The 18,535-nt window shown below is 38.6% G+C and overlaps 1 long non-coding RNA gene across 1 annotated transcript in view; it reads left to right on the forward strand.

Annotated features, from left to right (window-relative positions):
- The first annotated feature begins 6,479 nt into the window (after positions 1 to 6,479).
- The window catches only part of LOC118540308 (uncharacterized), a 34,571-nt gene continuing 22,515 nt past the window's right edge, over positions 6,480 to 18,535 (forward strand). Inside the window, exon 1 of the long non-coding RNA XR_004919570.1 lies at positions 6,480 to 6,521. This is a non-coding gene — a long non-coding RNA (uncharacterized LOC118540308). The remainder of the gene's footprint in view (positions 6,522 to 18,535) is intronic.

Here is an 18,535-nt window from a genome sequence, read left to right on the forward strand (position 1 = left end):
AGTCAGTTAAGCGTTGACTGGTGATTTCAGCTCAGGTCATGATCTCATAGGTGGTGGAATCATGAACCAAAAGCAAGAGTCAGACGCTCAACAGACTGCACCAACCAGGCACCCCTTCATTTGTCTTTTAACTGTATTGCTAGTTATTTTTACTAGCAGAGTGATTATAAATTTTATGGACAGATTTAATAATTTTTAATTTACTGTTTCTACTTTTGTACTAGTGTTCTGGGAATCCAAGCAAGATAACTTCAAGTCACACTATGCTTTTCTGGAAGCCTGAGATCCCCTGTACACCACAGCCCCTCTCTAGATCCCTAAACCCCTGTTGACCATTCTCAGTAAAATATGACTAACTACATAATTTGTGGCACTCAGTGCAAAGTCCCTTGTTCAAAAATTATTAAGAATTTCCAGGTAGTGAAAGCAGAGCATTAAACCAAGCATGGAGCCCTTCTAAGCCTGGGGCCCTTCTAAGCATGGGACCGCATGTGACTACACATGTCACATACCCATGGAGTAGGCCCAGCTTAGAGATATTTGACCCAAAGCCCAAAGATCTAGACTGGCTTGTCCCTATAAAGGCTGGTGTGAATGCTCTTCTCAAAAGATGCCCTATACTGAGTAACAATTGGTAGAATCATTCAGTTTCACAGTTTTGGAGAATTTAAACTTGGAAGAGTGGGAGACAAAAAAAGAGAAGGAGACAGAGAGCTGGAGAACCTACACCTTTCTCAAATGTTTAGCTACTTGACATATTCACCATCACTACAAAACCCTCTTTCCCTCTACCCTCTGACCTTTACCAGACACTAACTTCTTCTGTATAATTTAGCTATTTCCCTGGGTGTTAAATTCTAACTAGTTTAAAAAGAGTTCTGCACTAATTTAAGTTACTTTTGTGATCTTTTGGCATCATCACTTTTCATTGACACAACCTAAATTTTTGGACTGAGACAATAAGTGCATGGTGATACATTACTGGGAAGGACAATGAGAAGGAGCAAAAGTCAAGGGTTCTATTTCAGCCAATGTTACATTTGAGATGTTCACTGGACATTCAAGCAGAGATGTCAAGTGCTCCATAGGCCAGGGAGAGGTAAAAGACAGGAGATAATAGATTTGAGGATCACTGACATATAAACAGTATTTACACCTGGGACTGGATAGACCTGCCTGAGAATAGTGAGGAGAGAGCTCATAGAAGGGACCAAGAATGATGCCTGACCACTCAGGATTAAAACTAATGATTGCTGGGTAGTGACATTCTTCACAATTTTTGTTTTCCTATTTGGGTTCTTTCTATTCCATATTTTTTACCATAAACAGGTATAATGCTTAAAGCCATAAAAAAGTAATTAAAAATTGAAGGTCATTTATTTTTGTTTTTACAGACCTGCCAAAGACCTAGCTTTCAAGCATTCAGTTGTTAATTAAAATGTGAATGGTAAATACTTAATACTTACACATTTTATTGTATGTTAAATGTACTTCCATAAAAATGCAAATGCAAAAAACCCATAATTGGTAAGGATTGTTGTGCAGATATTATAGTTTCTTTTTTTTTTTGAGAAGAGGACAGAGCACAGTAAATGTGAAAACACTTGATAACTAACTTATATGCTTACAGGGCTTTTAGTTTGGGGTGTTTTGGGTTTTTTTCTCTTGCCAGAAAGAAAAACCTCCTAAAAATGCTTTCCCTCAGCCTATTGTGAAAGAAAGCACACTGGGAAAAATGAACAATAAAAAAAAGAAAATGTTACTTCAAATGTCATTATCATAAATTCAAGTTGCTTAAGGAAACCAAGTTGTGCCCTTTGGTGGCAAACGCAAAAATGCATCCCTACATCACCAGCTCATTTATTCAACAATGATAAAGAAAACAGACATGTTCTCTGACCTCTTTTGGCTTAAAGTCTGGTGAAGGAGGCAGGTGTTAAACCAAAAAGTATTTGAGATGAAATAAAAAGAGAGGGTTTGCTGAAGGAGGCAATGTGAGGGAGCACCTAGAGATTGGAAGGTCAAGTCTTCCCCTCTGGGGAAAAGACATAGAAACCAAGATGTGGAAGATGAATAGTGGGGGAGGCTGAATAATGTCCCCCAGAAGTGTTCACATCTTAATGTCCAGAGCCTGTGAATGTTACCATCCATGGTGAATGGACTTTGCAGATGTGATTGAGTTAAGGATCTTGAAATGGGGAGATACCCTGGATTATCTGGATGGGCCTTAAATGACATCCCAAGTATCCTTGTAAGAGGAATGCAGGAGCAACCAGAGTCAGAGGAGAAGGCAATGTGATGACAGAGGCAGGGAGTGGATCATGTGCTTTGAAGATGGAAGAAGGGGCCACACACCAAGAAATATAGGCAGCCACTAGAAATGAAAAAGGCAAGGAAACAGGTCCTCCCCTCAGAGTCTCCAGAGCAGTCAACCCTGCTGATACCCTGATTTCAGTCTAGTGAAACTGATTTTGGAGTTCCGGCCTCCAGAACTGTAATAAATTGTGTTATTTTAAGCCACCAAGGCTATAGTAATTTATAGAAAATTAATGCAAGAAGGGATTATCTAGAAGAGAAAGGAATATGAAGATGTCTTCTAGAGAACTGTAGATACCCAGTGCAACAGAAGAAAATGCTTGGCATTCAATATTTTGGAGGAATAAATGCTTTTACTGCATCTCACAAATTTTAAGAAACTGTATTTTCATTTTAATTTAATTCAAAATATTTTTAAATTTCTCTTGAGATTTCTTTGACCCATTATTTAGAAGTGTGTGGTTTAATCTCCAAATATTTTGGCATTTTCCAACTATCTGTTTTTGATTTCTAATATAATTCCACTATGGTCTGAGAACATACTTTGTATGATTTCTATTCTTTTAAATGTGTTAAAGTGTGTTTCATGGCCCAGGATGGGGTCTATCATGGTGAATGTTCCAAGCGAACTTGAGAAAAAAATGTGTATTTTGCTGTTGTTGGACAAAATAATCTGTAAGTGTCAATTAGATCTAGCTGATTGATGGTGCTGTTCAGTTCAACTATGTCCTTACTGAATTTCTGCCGCCTGGATCTGTCAATTACTGATAGAGGGGTGTTGAAGTCTCCAACTATAATAGTGGACCTGTCGACCGCTCCTTACTGTTCTGTCAGTTTCTGCATCATATATTTTGATGCTCTATTGTTAGACATGTATGCATTAAGGATTATTATGTATTCTTGGAGAACTGGCCTCTTTATAATTATGTAATGGCCCTCCTAATCCCTGATAATATTTCTTGTTCTGAACTCTGCTTTGTTTGAAATTAATATCGCTATTCCCATTTTCTTTTGATTAGTGTTAGCTCAATATATCTTTCTCTAGCCCGTTAACTTTTCATTCATCTGTGTATTTATATTTAAAGTAGGTTTCTTATAGACAATATATGATTGGGTCTCCGGTAATCTCTGTCTTTTAATTGGTGTTTCTCACTGCCTATTTTTGTAAATAAAATTTTATTGGACTGTAGCTGTTGTATATTGGTTTGATATGATTTCAAATCCACTTGTGTATGACAAAAAATGAAATTGTTCTTAAGAGTCAAGTTGTTTTGATTAAGAGTGAAGTAAGTGTGACAGGATATTGTCATCTCATCTGTTGTCATTGATAAGTCTCAGCTCAGCTGCTGAGGGGCCTGGCTGGGGCTTATCAATAAAAACATATGAAGAAGCAACTATGGCAAGGGGACATTTGACTATAAATACTGAGAGTGTGTGAGGAGTACCCAAGAGTGTTCCATCTGAGCAGGGTGACACTTTGCTGATCTAAATAGCTCTCTGAACCTTGGGACAATTAGATCCCGCTGAGGTAAAGGCAACTCTTTTATGGGCAGTAATGAAAGCCAAAAAGCAGCCCCAAGAAAGATCCTCTTGCCTGTCAACACCAGTGCCATCGTTCCCTAGCAACGTGCTCTGGTAACAGGGGACTTGTACTTTTGCAATGGCAGCTAGACATCAGCTCTGGGCCGGCCAAGCCATCTCTCCCGAGGACCGCCTCACATAATGCTACACCTCAACTTTACTCCTTTAGACTTTAGACTTTACTCCTTTCATCTTCCTTTGCCAGGAACAATAGTGTGATTAATCTGTCATTGGTTTGGAGTTTGTTATTTCTTTTTGCTTATAAAGAAACATTTTCCGGGGCGCCTGGGTGGCTCAGATGGTTAAGCGTCTGCCTTCGGCTCAGGTCATGATCTCAGAGTCCTGGGATCGAGCCCCGCATCGGGCTCCCTGCTCAGCGGGAGGCCTGCTTCTCTCTCTCCCTCTACTACTCCTCCCTGCTTGTACTCTCTCACTCTCTCTGTCAAATAAATAAATAAAATCTTTAAAAAAAAAAAAAAAAAGAAACATTTTCCAATATGCTATTGGCCTATGAAATTCCTACAGTGAACCTGTGTTAAATAAATTGCTGGCAAATACAAACTCAAGTCTCTGAGTATTAATGTGCCTCCCGAAACAAAACCATAGCCATCATCATTTGTTTATGTGTTGTCTGCGGCCGCTTTCATGCTACAGTGGCAGGGCTGAATAGTGCAACAGAGATCATAGAGCCCACAAAGGTGAAAATATTACACCTTGGCCCTTTGTAAAAAAAAAAAAAAAAAAGTCTGCTGACCCTTGTAAGATCACTGCCCTCTATTACTTGCTTCTTGTCTTTTAAATGATTCCTGACAGTTTGGGTCTTTTGTGGATTCTTTTTCCCCAAAGTGGAACCATTCACAAACCAACTGAAAGAAATACTGTAGACGATATGAATATCGTTTTACTTGTCACTTAAAAAAAAAATAGCATCAACACAATAAATGTCCTACCTCTAGCCACCTGTAGGGGGTGATGCCCAACTACTCTGGGTTATATTAGTAGAATTCATTAAATACGTTTTTTAAGAAGCTTCATGGTAAGTGAAAGAACGTTTCTATATAAATGTAATGTATTAATAAAAATGAGTAATATCTAACATAAAAAAAGTACTTCTGCGTTCTGCATCGTGCATTTTCTTCCCACCCACTGCCTACATAAGTCTCTGTAGGCTTAAACCAGCTGACAAATTCTGGTGTTGCATAAATCATATGCTGGCAATTTAAATGTATGGACTTTTAAAAGAAATTCATGTTATTTTAGCGAGCCAAATGATGAATATAATTCTTCTGTGGTTGGCAATGACATGCTGACATCAGCTTTCACGGAAGAGCTTCTCCGGGCATCCATGTTCCTGCTAACCACAGCCGTGACTTAACAGAGACCTAACACTGCTACCTGCTAATACACTATTGACCCACAGATACTGATGGTGACAGGCCAGCCATTATGCCACAATTAAAAGCTTCTTTCAAACGAGGAAAGAAAAATCACCCCAAATATAAATTTTAAAATGCAGCATTTAATATTCATGAGAAATGCCCCCAAGATGCTGAGTTTAGCACTTGTATAATGAAAGTGCCACCTCTTTTAGAGAAAGATTATTCCCCACTGTTGCACAATCAAGGAATTTTTAAGTGACCTATGAGGAAAAGAAAAGGGAAGGGCGGGGGGGAAGGGTGATTACAAATTAATAAAGCATGTAGTACCGTTTGATTACCAGCCACTGCAGTGTGAAATGAGTTGGTTTTAGTCCAGCTGTGCCGACTGATGGCTATCACCATCTTGCCTCCACGAGTGCCTGATGAGCCGGCCCCACCAGGAGGGTTCTGGGGAGGAGGTGGAGGAGCGGGTGAGAAAAAAGCAGGTCAGAGCTCTGTGTGGGGGCGAACAGAGTTTCCATCAAGGACGTGGTCAGCCTGCTTTGTGACCCCGAAATACCAAGCAGCTGCAGACCCTGGCTATCAAATTTTAAAACTTTTTGAGAACAAAGTGCACTTTAAAAAAAAAAAAATAGAAATTCTTCATTTCATAGAATCAAATGAAATGGAGTTGCAAGTGGCCTGAGAAAGCATCTAATGCTTTCTAATGGAGTGGTTCTCTGCAATGACTGATCATCAAGATGGCTAAGCGCCTACATATTTCTAAACTCAGCTGGGGACCGGCTGATTCAGAACCTCTGGCATGGGGCCCAAAAATGTGATGTAAAAAAAAATAAAAATAAAATCCCCAGTTTGATGGGTCGAATGACCCTCTATCCACACTCCTGCCATGACCTCATCACGGGTAGACTATACTTCTCCACCCTTTCACTTGCGCCGGTCCCTATGACTTGCTTTGGACCATGACATGTGGACAGAAGTAACATTGTCATTGTGCCAATTTCAAACCTAGGCCTTTAAGAAGCCTCCCATGTTCATTCACACTGCACTCTTGTGTCTGCACCAATGATACAGAGAAAGCTTCGGTGGTAGCTTTAGAATAACTGCAGAATGATTATATATGGAAGAGAACCATCCCAGAAGGTCCCAACCGACCCACATATCTGCAGCAGGAGGCAGAGCTAACCCCAGCTGAGCTGGACACACGTCAGCAAGCCCAGCAGGACCAACTCAGTGGAGTCACAGGTACATGATAAATAAAAACTTTTTTGTTGTATGCAACTGAGATTTTTGGCTGGGACTCTATTCACAATATATGTGATGCCAGGCGACAAATACCTGATACGTTCAGGAATTCTAATAATCCCTCAAGTTTAGAAACTGTTGTCTAGTGCACAGACCCTGGGTCAAATCCAGCCAGTTGCAGGTTTTCGTAAACACAGTTTTACTGGAACACAGCCACACCCATTCATTTACCTATTATCTACCACTACCTTCTAGCTACAGGAGTTGGGTAGTTGCGTCAGGGACAGTCTGGCCCCCAAAGCCTAAAATATTTACTATCTGGCCTTTACAGGAAAAATTTGCTGAGTCCTGGTCTAGTCCAAAGTCCTGAATTTTAACACAAGAAATATAGACATGGAAAGAATAAGTACTTTTGCCAAAATTCACAGAGATTCTTCTAGAACTCAGGCCTCTAAATTCTAATACAATGTTCTTTTCACAATGATACACGAATTTTTGAACGTTTCAAAATTATATTTTAGAAAGGGGAGGCTCAAGCAGCTTGTATTTTGCTCTCCTCTATGTTTTTTCTCTATTTTTAAAACTTGCTGCAAGCTAGTTTTCTGATTGAAAAAAATTAACAGATTTATACCATGGTTATTAATGGAAAAGCATTTTTTGTACTCTTATCTCGAGGGTATTTACATTATAACAAAGAACTCTATTTAGCCCCCCAAAAAACAATAGAAAACTTTGGTATTTTCAATGCCAGTAGCTGGCCAGTGCTGAAGGTACAAGGCCATCTGTTGGTAGCACCCAGGGATGTGGCTGACCTTGGCCCTTATGACCTCAGAGAGGAGGAATTAAGGCCTATAAATATAATTGAATGGATTTATAAGATCCTTCAGCCCAGTTAAGAGAACTCCTCTTGGATAACCTTCCCATTCAAAAAAAGTTCTTCTAGAAAACTACTTAATTCAGTATAAGCTAGTTGCTTTTTTTTATCACAGGATATTAGCACAACCCATACACATGAGATTGTGTTATAACTTAAGGTCAAGATCTAAAAGCAACAATCAGGGCACCTGGGTGGCTCAGTCGGTTAAGCTTCTGACTCTTGGTTTCAGCACAGGTCATGATCTCAAGGTTGTGGGATTGAGCCCCAAGTCGGGCTCTGCACTCAGCGCAGAGTCTGCTTGAGAGTCTTTCCTTCTCCCTCTCCTTCTGTCCCTCCCCCTGCTGGGTCGTGCTCGCTCTCTCAAATAAATAAATAAATAAATAAATAAAATCTTTTTAAAAAAATAAAAATAAAAGCAACAATCAAGAATTGCTTTCATGTCGGGCACCTGGGTGACTCAGTTGCTTAAGCGACTGCCTTCGCTCAGGTCATGATCCTGGAGTCCCGGGATCGAGTCCCGCATCGGGCTCCCTGTTCAGCAGGGAGTCTGCTTCTCCCTCTGACCCTCCCCCCTCTCATGCTCTCTCTATCTCATTCTCTCTCTCAAATAAATAAATAAAATCTTTTTAAAAAAAAAAAAAAAGAATTGCTTTCATGTCTTCCAGTTGAGACAAGATGACTACAATGCATAGAGGTGGTGTGGCCATTTGGTACTTTGAACTCTTTTTTTTTTTTGAAGATTTTATTTATTTGACAGAGAGACAACATAAGCAGGAGGAGTGGGAGAGGGAGAAGCAGACTCCCCGATGAGCAGGGAGCCCGATGCGGGGCTCGATCCCAGGACCCTGGAATCATGACCTGAGCCGAAGTCAGACGCTTAACGACTGAGCCATCCAGGTGCCCCGGTACTTTGAACTCTTAAGAGGAGGTTCTTATGTAGGTGTTGATCTTTAACAGCCACTAATCTTCCTTCAAAGAATTCAAAGGGTTTACCATAATCAGAGACTGAGTTGAAGCAGTATAAATAATAATACCCATCTTGCCCCCTAGATTTCTGGCACCCCCTCTACTTCTCATTGCTGATCAAAAAGCAGGAATAGGAGTATCAATTACACCAAGCCATTGTTTAAGCCACGCAGTGATTTTTTTCTTTTACTCAAATTCCAAATCCAGTCTAATTCCTAAAATGTGTCCTCTGGAAGCTGGGCATTCCTTTGAAGTTATTCAAACCCAAACAAAAAGGAGCCTTTCTACCATTCTGACCTAGCAATCAGATTAGAATGTTTTATAACCAGACATTATAATTTCTCATGTCCCAGAACCCAAAAGTCATGTCTCAAGACTTTCATTCCCACAAGATACCATGATGCACTTGATTTGCAACTTGCCTTATCTATAACATGAATGGAATCTCACTTAATCCTCACAAAAAAACAGTGAGAATAATATACTTTATATGTGGAAACTAAGGCTCAGACATGTGAATTTATTTTGCCCGAGCTTATATAAATGCTAGATGCTAGGGGATTTAGCTACAGAAAACAAATGAAAATGCAATTTGTGAAGATAAATTGAGACTCCCAGTAGCAGACTAGTGTTTCCAAGATAAAGACAGTTGTAGTGAACGATGTTCATTGTACAGACAGATCTTCTTTCAGGTTGGAGGTATTCAAGCCCCCAGCTGCTGGGAGTATTAATGGCTGACAACTCAAGAGCTCAGCCCTTGGCCAAAGAGCACCACCTCCACTAAGGTCATGCCCTCTCCCCTAAGGCAGCCCTTGGTGGTGAAGGGGGAAAATACTGAGGTCAAGCTCCCTTGCTTTAGGGCAGAACAATTCAGAAGGGCCACACAAATTCCAAGGTTCCTGGTGGGATTGACTGAAGCCTCTGTTGTGAGGCTGAACATCTCAGCTGAACATCTCCCCCACCCAAACTACTTCCTCCACCCCTCAGGACATTGTCACAACAAGCACTCTCCAATAAACATTCTGTGGGGCGTCCCAACTGGGTGGGGGCCAGTGATGTAGGTGGTGAAAGAATTCACCCAAGACAGAACAAAAGAGAGAGAAGTTTATTGAATACTCAGGGAGCGGTGGGCAGGACAGCAGAGGAGAGACTGTGGGCGACAAGGCAGTAAGGAGGGGCCACAGTGATAGGGCAGAGTGAGGGAGTATGGCGTTTTCCCTTCTTTGGTAATCTTAGGAACTGTGCCTGGTTGTAACTGATCAGTTAGAGCCTAGGGTTATTTGGAGGTAGGTTGCTTCATGAGCCTGTCTGCATTCCCTGTTTGCATTCTCTCTGTCCATTGTCCGTTGCTGTGGGCCCTTTTCCCTCACTCAGATTTCCAATGCTCAAGCCTGTTGCCTAAAAGCAGCCTCTATACGTTGCATGCAAATCTCTCCTCAGTCGCTTTCCCAGGGAGCCCAGCGTACTAAATAGTCTGCTTCACGCCTCAGAAAGACAGTGCTGTAGCAACGAACAACTAACCTGAGAAAACCGCACAAGAATCGCGCTAGCTTTACAATTCCTCTAGGTTATAGAATCAAAGAGTTTGTGAACGGCAAGTGAGTTCCAAAACTAAGTAGGCCAGTGGTTCCCACAGAAAAAGATTAGTGGAGGGGCACCTGGGTGGCTCAGTAATTAAGCGTCTGCCTTCAGCTCAGGTCATGATCCCAGGGTCCTGGAATCAGGCCCCATGTTGGGTCCCTGCTCAGCGGGAAGCCTGCTTCTCCCTCTCCCTCTGCCTGCCGCTCCCCCTGCTTGTACTCTCTCTCTCTCTCTCTCTGTGTCAAATAAATAAATAAAATCTTAAAAAAAAAAAAAAGAAAAAGATTAGTGGACATTCAAATTCTCCTTTCCATGGATCTTACATCTTACAATGAGGACCAGCTATCACCAACCATCTTAATTTGCAAAACACGCCCTCATAAGAGGAACTAATATTAGTATATGTTTCAAACTTTTATATTTATTCCATCTCTTCATCTTCACCACCATCCTGTGAGTGAAACAATTATTAAGCCATCTTACAGTTAATGACCCCAAACTTGAAGGATGTGAAGTGACATGCTCTAGGACAGAGAGGATGAGAAAATAAAACCAAGTCTTTCCGATTCTAAGTGTGTTCTCTTTCTCACAAGTCACAGTCGCCTCTGTGGAGTCAGAGGCCAGAGTATATGGATGTACCTTGACTTGCAAAGAATCTGAATCCAAGGCCAGATGAAAAACGGTTTTATGGGACAGAACAAGAACAACAACAAAAAAAAGAAGTCAATATTTTATGTTGAAAAGAGCTGGCATTTCATTTATTAATGTAAGTCATTACCCGATCTCAGAGTGCTATTTTAGCTGTTATTACCAAGTTGCCAAATGTGTTTCTTAACATGATAAGTAAAGGCTTCAAGCTTCTTGAATTATTGGACAATTACCAGCTTTTGCCTCTTCAGAAATAATCCTTAAGGTATTTTCTCCCAAAAAAGTTCATAGGGGGCTTCCCGTAACATCATGTAGTTTCAGATATCCAGCCCCCCATGCCAAGTTTCTATTAAAATAAATGGACAGCAGAACATTCATCCGGGCAAAAGTCTACATCTGATATAGAAGGAAAGAAAAAATGCAGCCCCAAACAGAAAACTCTGAAAAATACATGCAGAGGAAACATTGAAGACAATCAGTGAGATGCACACTGGAGCTCCTCCTCCTGAGAAAGCTCTGCAGTATGGAACAAGCTGCCAAGGACACTGCAAGATCCAAATCAAACGTTCCCAGTTTGGAAGGCTGTGCACTGAGAAGAACATTGACAGTGAGAGGGGAAGGCGTGGCTCAACTTGGAATTCAACTCCATGCTGTCTAGTAGGTAACACCTTATGAGCAGCATCCAAAAGAAGCTTGAAGGCCCCAGATTTGTCACACTATCCTTGCCAACTGAAAGACTGCAGGAATCAGCAGGAAGAAGGTGGAGAACTAGTATAGCCAACTACATGAGCCCCAGGGGCCAGACAGACAGAAAGACAAAGAAAGGCGGTCCCCTCTGCCGAGGTTCCTCAAGAAGAAAGAACTACACTGAAAACCATGGATTGTTCAAAAATTGCTTATGAGACAGACAATAAGAACCCAGAGGGAAAATGGTAGAGACCCACTACTTCATTCAGTACATAAAAAATTAATACTCTAAGGAATAAATGTTCATTGTTTTAGTTACCGCAATAGTATTGTGGTTATATCCTTTTGAAGAGGCCTTCTCAAGATACCTAAAGAAATATTTACAGAAGAATGAGATGACATCTGGGATTCACCTCAAAATAATCAAGAAGAAAGGAGTGGGGAGGGATATAAATGAAACAGGATTGACCCTAAATTTGTAAGTGCAAATCTCATTATAATGCACATAAGAGCTCCTTACATTATTTTCTACATTTTCATAACAAGAAGTTAAAAGAAAAAAAAAACAATTCTAGGAGAGTTAATGTTTAAATATAAATAAAAAACCCATAAAATATTGGGGAAAATATTGGTAAACATATATATAAGTCTTTACAACGTGTAACAATGTAGGTAGAATCTATCAAGGAAAAAGTTACTATGTTTGAATACATAAAATGGAAAATATCTACATTTATATCTACCTATAGTTATACATACAGATACACATAAAACACAGACACACATATATATATAGTTTCAGAAAATAATAACAAGGGAAATTGCACATGTTAATTTTTAAACAGGTTATAAAACTAATACAGTATCATTCAAAATTTTGTATGTTTGTATTAATTTGTTCCTTTTGCTAAGAGCTGGGCCATCAAAGCAAAGAACTAAGACAGAGTCTGTGCCTCAAGTGGAGGTGGATAATAAATAATCCACTACACCTAAAGTGTTTATGTGCTATGAATGAGAAGCACAGAGAATTATGATACCATATAATAGGAGACACAATCCAATTGAGTTGAGGAAGGGCAACAAGGAAGAATCCCTTGATTTTTTTAGATGACAACTCTGAGAGGTCCCTGGGAACTAACTAGAAGGAAATAAACCTTAAATAAAAGTATAATTTTCACATTCATAGAATGGCAGGTAAATTTTTATTTTATTCAATAAACTTTTTTATAATTTTAAATAATATATTGAATTGCTTTTACAAATTGAGAAAGCAAAGCACATATTACAAAAATAAAATACAAGAATGAACAACTAAAAACTGGTTTTTCTTTCATATTATAGCTTCTTTCTCAATAATACAAATGTATTTTGTTTGAGAGGATTTCAATCCTCAAAGTGAAAAGGTGATTTTTTTTTTTTTTTTTTAGTTTATCTTGGAAAGTTCCAACGTAATTAGTAAATTAAATGTCGAGTGAATCAGAATTTTTGTTGAAACTGAAACATGATTATTTTTCATTTGCCAAGGCCTGGCAAAGTGACTAAATATATATGCATCTTGAAAGGAGATGGAGGAATTTGGAGTGGGCACAATGCACACTGACTATAGGTGGGTATTGATTTCTAAGTGTCAAGTGAAAAAACTAGAAATAGAACACAGAGCGAGAGACAGAAGAAAAGTGAATGGGAGGGAAGGCGACAGAAGGGGCCAGGAAGGGAGGGGAGAAAACAGGTATCTGGGTGCACAGGTGGAAGGCACACATATGCCTGCTCAAATATACCGCCAGGGTGTACAAACTGCCAATGCCTCCAAATAATGGGACATTGAAAACCTTTTTACTTTATTTATTTGGTTTTGCTAGCATTGCTCTTATTCGTAGGAAAAAACCAATAAGCACTTAAGTTTGTCAGTACAACTTGAAGCCCATGGAGTTTTTAAGCTTACAAATCCTTCTAAGAAATATAATTTCCTAATCACAATCTCCTCTGCAAGAAATGGGGAAAAAAATGTTTCATTTGCAAAAAATCATCTTTTGTTTTTGAGGCAAAGGAAAATCTAGCAATAACTCTTTTTTGTTTGAAATTAAGAAAATTTAAATTTTCTGTCACTTTAACCTAATGGGTTCAGATTTATGCCAATATTTGACTTCACCAAGGACCATAATTTCTGTACCTAATGTGATGGGAATCATAATGAACAAGATGGTGGAAAAGGAGAGGCATAATTTTAAAGTTAGACTGGCGTGGCTGTTTCTAATATTAGCAAAGGTTATTTAGCCTTCCAGAGCACCCGTTTACATCTGTAAAAATCAGCTTGTCAAAATAACATGATGTGTATGTAAAATCAGTTTTTGGTAAGCAGTAAAGGAATGAATAAAAGATAACCTGTTAATGTATTAATAAATACTCAGGACTGCATACAAATGTTTTAACCAAACTACTTTTACTGTTTCATCATTCTGTTCTTTAAGACTCAAGAAATGGCAGGGTTGTTGGGTTTTTTTTCCTGTGTTCAAAGTTCTTATTCGCAGGTGGTTTCCCTTATACCTCCATCTTTTATGTTTTGATTTAAGATGACAACATTTCTATTCAGAATTATGAAGAATAGTCTTCAAGTGAAAAATAATTCTAAACTATGTGTCTGTCATATTAAATAAATTGAAAACCCCTCCAATCCACTTAAAACCAGGAATAACTATGAGTGACCATTTTTGGTAGGCAATTTCCTTGCAAAGAAATATCCTATGGTTGAATTACAGAAAAGCTTGCATGAAAAAGGTATTAATATTAACTGAGGAAGCCCAGACTGCATTTTACTCACGAGATTTAGGTTTGAGCTGATTAAAGAGTACTTAATAAATCCACTTGGGCAAAGTTATGGCACTTGGGGGGAGATTTGAAATAGGACTATAATTGTGAAAAGTTCATGGGATGCCAATTCATACCAGCAACTTAATAAAGGTGGCCAGAAGTAACAGGTCTGGGACTGCGGCTCAGATAAATTTTCCAAGGTAAAACAGCCACTGAAAAGGTGTTATACACAAAAATAGAATTTTCTTTCATGATGCACAGCAGCTGAGGTTTTCAAGAGACAAAGAACCTAGCAACTCGATGGATAATAGTGTGTTTGCTACTAGAAAGCAGAGGAAATAAGGAGCTGAAGATGGGAGGCTTGAATAAACCAGATAGGACTGAAATGCCATGTGCTTTGATAGTCACCAAGCAAAATACAAAGTTTAGACTGTGGGTGGAGACCTTAGAACTACAGAGAAAGTATCTTTCTTTCTTTTTTTCTTTTTTTTTTTTTCCACTTCATTTGTTGGATTATGTAGAGAAGAACAGCTTTCTGCTTAAATGGTCTGCTGCACATTCATCTATTTGGGGACAGAACGTGAGCATCCTAAATGGAATAAATTCATCCTGTCTCAATGGCATATCCGATGCAATATTCTTTAACCTACTGCATTAAATGCAACCTCTATATCTGTTGTACACAATTTGCTAGCATTAGGCAAATTCTTAAACCAAGGGTCACTTGACTCTCTTATTAGAGTTTTCTCTATAATTAGAAACCATCTAGGAACCTGTGAAAAATTACAATCTCCATCTCTCAACATTCAGATTCTGATTCAGTAGATCTCAGGTGGGGCAGAGTTAACAAATGTCTGAAGTGACTCCAAAGGTAGGTGGTCCACAGGATGAAACCATATTCGAGAGAACAACAAACTCTATACCCATCCATTTATCAAAGAGAAAAACAAGAAATTCACTTAGATCCTAATTGTTCCATTTTTTTCCTACTCCTCAGCCTTCAAGAAAATAACAAATTAAGAAGCAGACCCATCAATGGATGCTAAAACCAGTGGGTGAAGTTTGATATTTTCATAATCTGGAAGTAGCTCTCCAAGAAATATGTATTAATTGTGGTACTTAATAAGTAAATTTAAATTGACCTTACAGTGATGACATCTGGCAGACACCCTTTTAGCCAAGTGATAAAAATGAACATCAGCTGCCATGAGACAAATCAACCTTGGATTTGAATAGAGTAACAAGTCTGTGATATTTCTGCCAAAACCACAAAACCTGAATTGGATCATGAGGAAATATTTAACAAATATGTCATGAAATTAACTGGGCTCTACAGTTTAAAAGTATTAAGTCATGAAAGCCAAGGAAGGACTGAGAAATTGTTCCAAAGTGAAGGAGACTAAGGCAACTTGACAACTAAATCCCATACAGGATCCCAGATTCAATGCTGGACCGGAAAGAAAAGAGGAAAAAAAAGAAGCAGGTCAAATATGTTTGTTTGATTCTTTCTTTGATTGTTGCTATAAGTGACAACACTGGGATAGTGGAAAGAAATTTGAATGGAGGTTGAGGGTAAGGTGGTCGTACTGTACCAATGTTAATTTCCTGATTCTGACAAATTTACTGCTGTTATGTACGAGAGTAGCCTTGTTTTAGAAAAATATACATTCAACAATTTAAAGTTAATGGGGCATCATATCTGTGTCTTATTCTTAAATGATACAGAAAATACAGAGAAAGCTAGACAGACAGAGAGAGAGAATGATAAAGCAAATGTGGTCAAATGTTAAGAAAAGTAGAATCTGAGTGAAGGGTATGCAGTGTTGTACGTTCTTGAAACTTTTCTATGATTCTGAAATCACTTCAAATTAAAAAGTAAAAATTGAGAGAGAGGGAGAGAGAGCACAATCTCAAATTCATCATTATAAAATAGCAATGTGAATTCCCAGTATGAGCAACAAGCACCAGGTTTTATATTTATCCCACTATATGCCATTTACAAGGGATAGATCTAATATATAAAGTCACAGGAATGTTGAAAGTCAAAGATATGTCTGCAAATACTACCCAAAACAAACTGGTACGGGTATACTAATGAGAAACAAAGCAAGTATTAGGTACAAAGCATTGCAAGAAATAAGGGAAGGTTGTGATAAGACTTTTAATTGGTTAGTTTTAAATATATGCACCTAATTACACAGTATCAAAACAGAAGATATAAAGCAAAAACTGACAGAACCATAAGCAGAAATAGACAAGTTCACAGTGAGATGAGAGATTTTAACACATCATTCTGGAACCAATAGATCAAGCAGACAAGAATCAGTAGCACATGGAAACTTGTACATTAGCAAGCTTGACATATGAGCTTACATAGAATGCTGCCCCCATACCTGCAGGATATTTTGAAGCACATATCATTTTAAAGCACATACAGAATACTTACAAAAACTTCCCAAATATTTGCACCACACATAAAGTAAGTCTCATTACATTTTAAAGGATTGGTATCACATGGCTGACATTCTCTAACCAAAATGCAAATAATGAAGAAATCAATAACTGAAAGATAACAACGTATATTATATAAGCTTGGAATCCCCTGTATATGGGAATTCCAGATCTAGTTTACCACAGTCCCTACTAGTCCCTATTGAGCCAGAAGCAGGACAGAATGAAGTGGCTATTCATCATTATGCAATGATGCATTATCATTACTAGCCATTCTGTTGGTTTGCATAGTAAACAGCTTTTCTTGATACTCATGTCACTATCTAAAATGGGCAAGGAGAGGGTGCCTGGGTGGCTCAGTTGGTTAAGCGACTGCCTTCAGCTCAGGTCATGATCCTGGAGTCCTGGGATTGAGTCCCACGTCGGGCTCCCTGCTCAGCAGGGAGTCTGCTTCTCCCTCTGACCCTACCCCCTCTTGGGCTCTCTCTCTCACTCTCTCTCTCTCAAATAAATAAATAAAATCTTTAAAAATAAATAAATAAATAAAATAAAATGGGCAAGGAGAGACAAGCCAATGGGAATATTTCAAGAAAAATAGGTATATAATGTATTCACTGAGCAAAGAAAGTGGGTGTTAGGAGAATATGACTTAGTATGTTACGATTAGGCAAACCATAATGCAAACTATGATCAGTATACAGAAAAGGTGAGTGATGAAAAATCAATGAACTTCAAAGAAAGAACTGAAATTTCTAAACTTTTCAAGGTAAGTAAAATAAGCATTGCTATAGTACAATGCCACTATGTAATAAGTGAAAATTTCCTCAGGCTTTAAAACCTCTTGCAGGTGGTGAGCTTATTAAAAAAAAGAAAAAGTGTCTAGGGAATGCCTCAAATTATGTGCATTAAGCAGAAATAATCAATTGCAAAAATACGTCCAGCCAGAAATATTATAGCTCAATGTATTGTAGATTTGGCTAAGCATTTATAGGACACAGTGCATGAAAAAGTTAAATCTTTTGTGGCATTTTCTATTGCAGCTGATGAAAGCACAGATATAAATAACACCACACAGTTAGCTATATTTATTCATGATGTCAAAAGGAATTTTGATGTGACCAAAGGACTTTTGGGCAGAATGCCCATGATAGGAATAACATCAGGAAATGATTTTTTGTGTATGTTAGGAAAATGGTCATGTTGGACAAATTCAAAATTAGTAGTCAAGACTACAGACAGTGGGCCTATAATGGTCAGTGCTATAAAGTTTAATTCAAGATAGCAACATGTTCCTAGGTTATAGAACATTGCATCATTCACCAGAGAGATCTCTGTGCTAAAAGTTAAAAATGAAATTCATTGTCAAAGTAGCCATTACTACACAGACTGTGTGAATCTCAGACAACCCAGTAGTTGGCTTGATGAATTAGACACTGTCTGTTGGAAAGGAGCTGGGTTAGTGGTGATACGGAGCTGAGGATATTTTTTAAACTATTCAAAAAAACTTTACTTGCTTTGTGTTATCCAAGAAAAACCCCCAGACTAGTTTACCAGTCAAAACTGGATCAGGTTTGCTCTTTTGGGTAGACATTCACAACCCACCTAAACCCTGAATATTTCTTTGAATGGTGTTCATACGTACTTATACAAAAATGTATGATTCCATTCACTTCTAGAAAAATCGTGGCATTGGGAAGGCCTTGGGCAAGGAATAATAACTAGGTCACCTTCCTACCCTGAAACTGGTTTCTAGGAATGAAAGTATTGCCTCAACTACACTCTTGAACTTGTGGAATTGAGGACTGAATTCCAAAAACTATCATCTGACTTTACGTTTTATAAAAATGACCAAACATTTTGCAGTTAGCCTTCCTCTTTGAAGGAAGAACCAAACAGAAGATACTAAAGTAGAGTGCAACCAAGGACTAGAAACCAAATACGACGATATTAAAATATAAGAATTCCACATGTACCTCAGATAAAGTTGTACTAAATA

Source organism: Halichoerus grypus, chromosome 10 (assembly GCF_964656455.1).
Source record: "Halichoerus grypus chromosome 10, mHalGry1.hap1.1, whole genome shotgun sequence".
NCBI classification, from domain to species: domain Eukaryota; kingdom Metazoa; phylum Chordata; class Mammalia; order Carnivora; family Phocidae; genus Halichoerus; species Halichoerus grypus.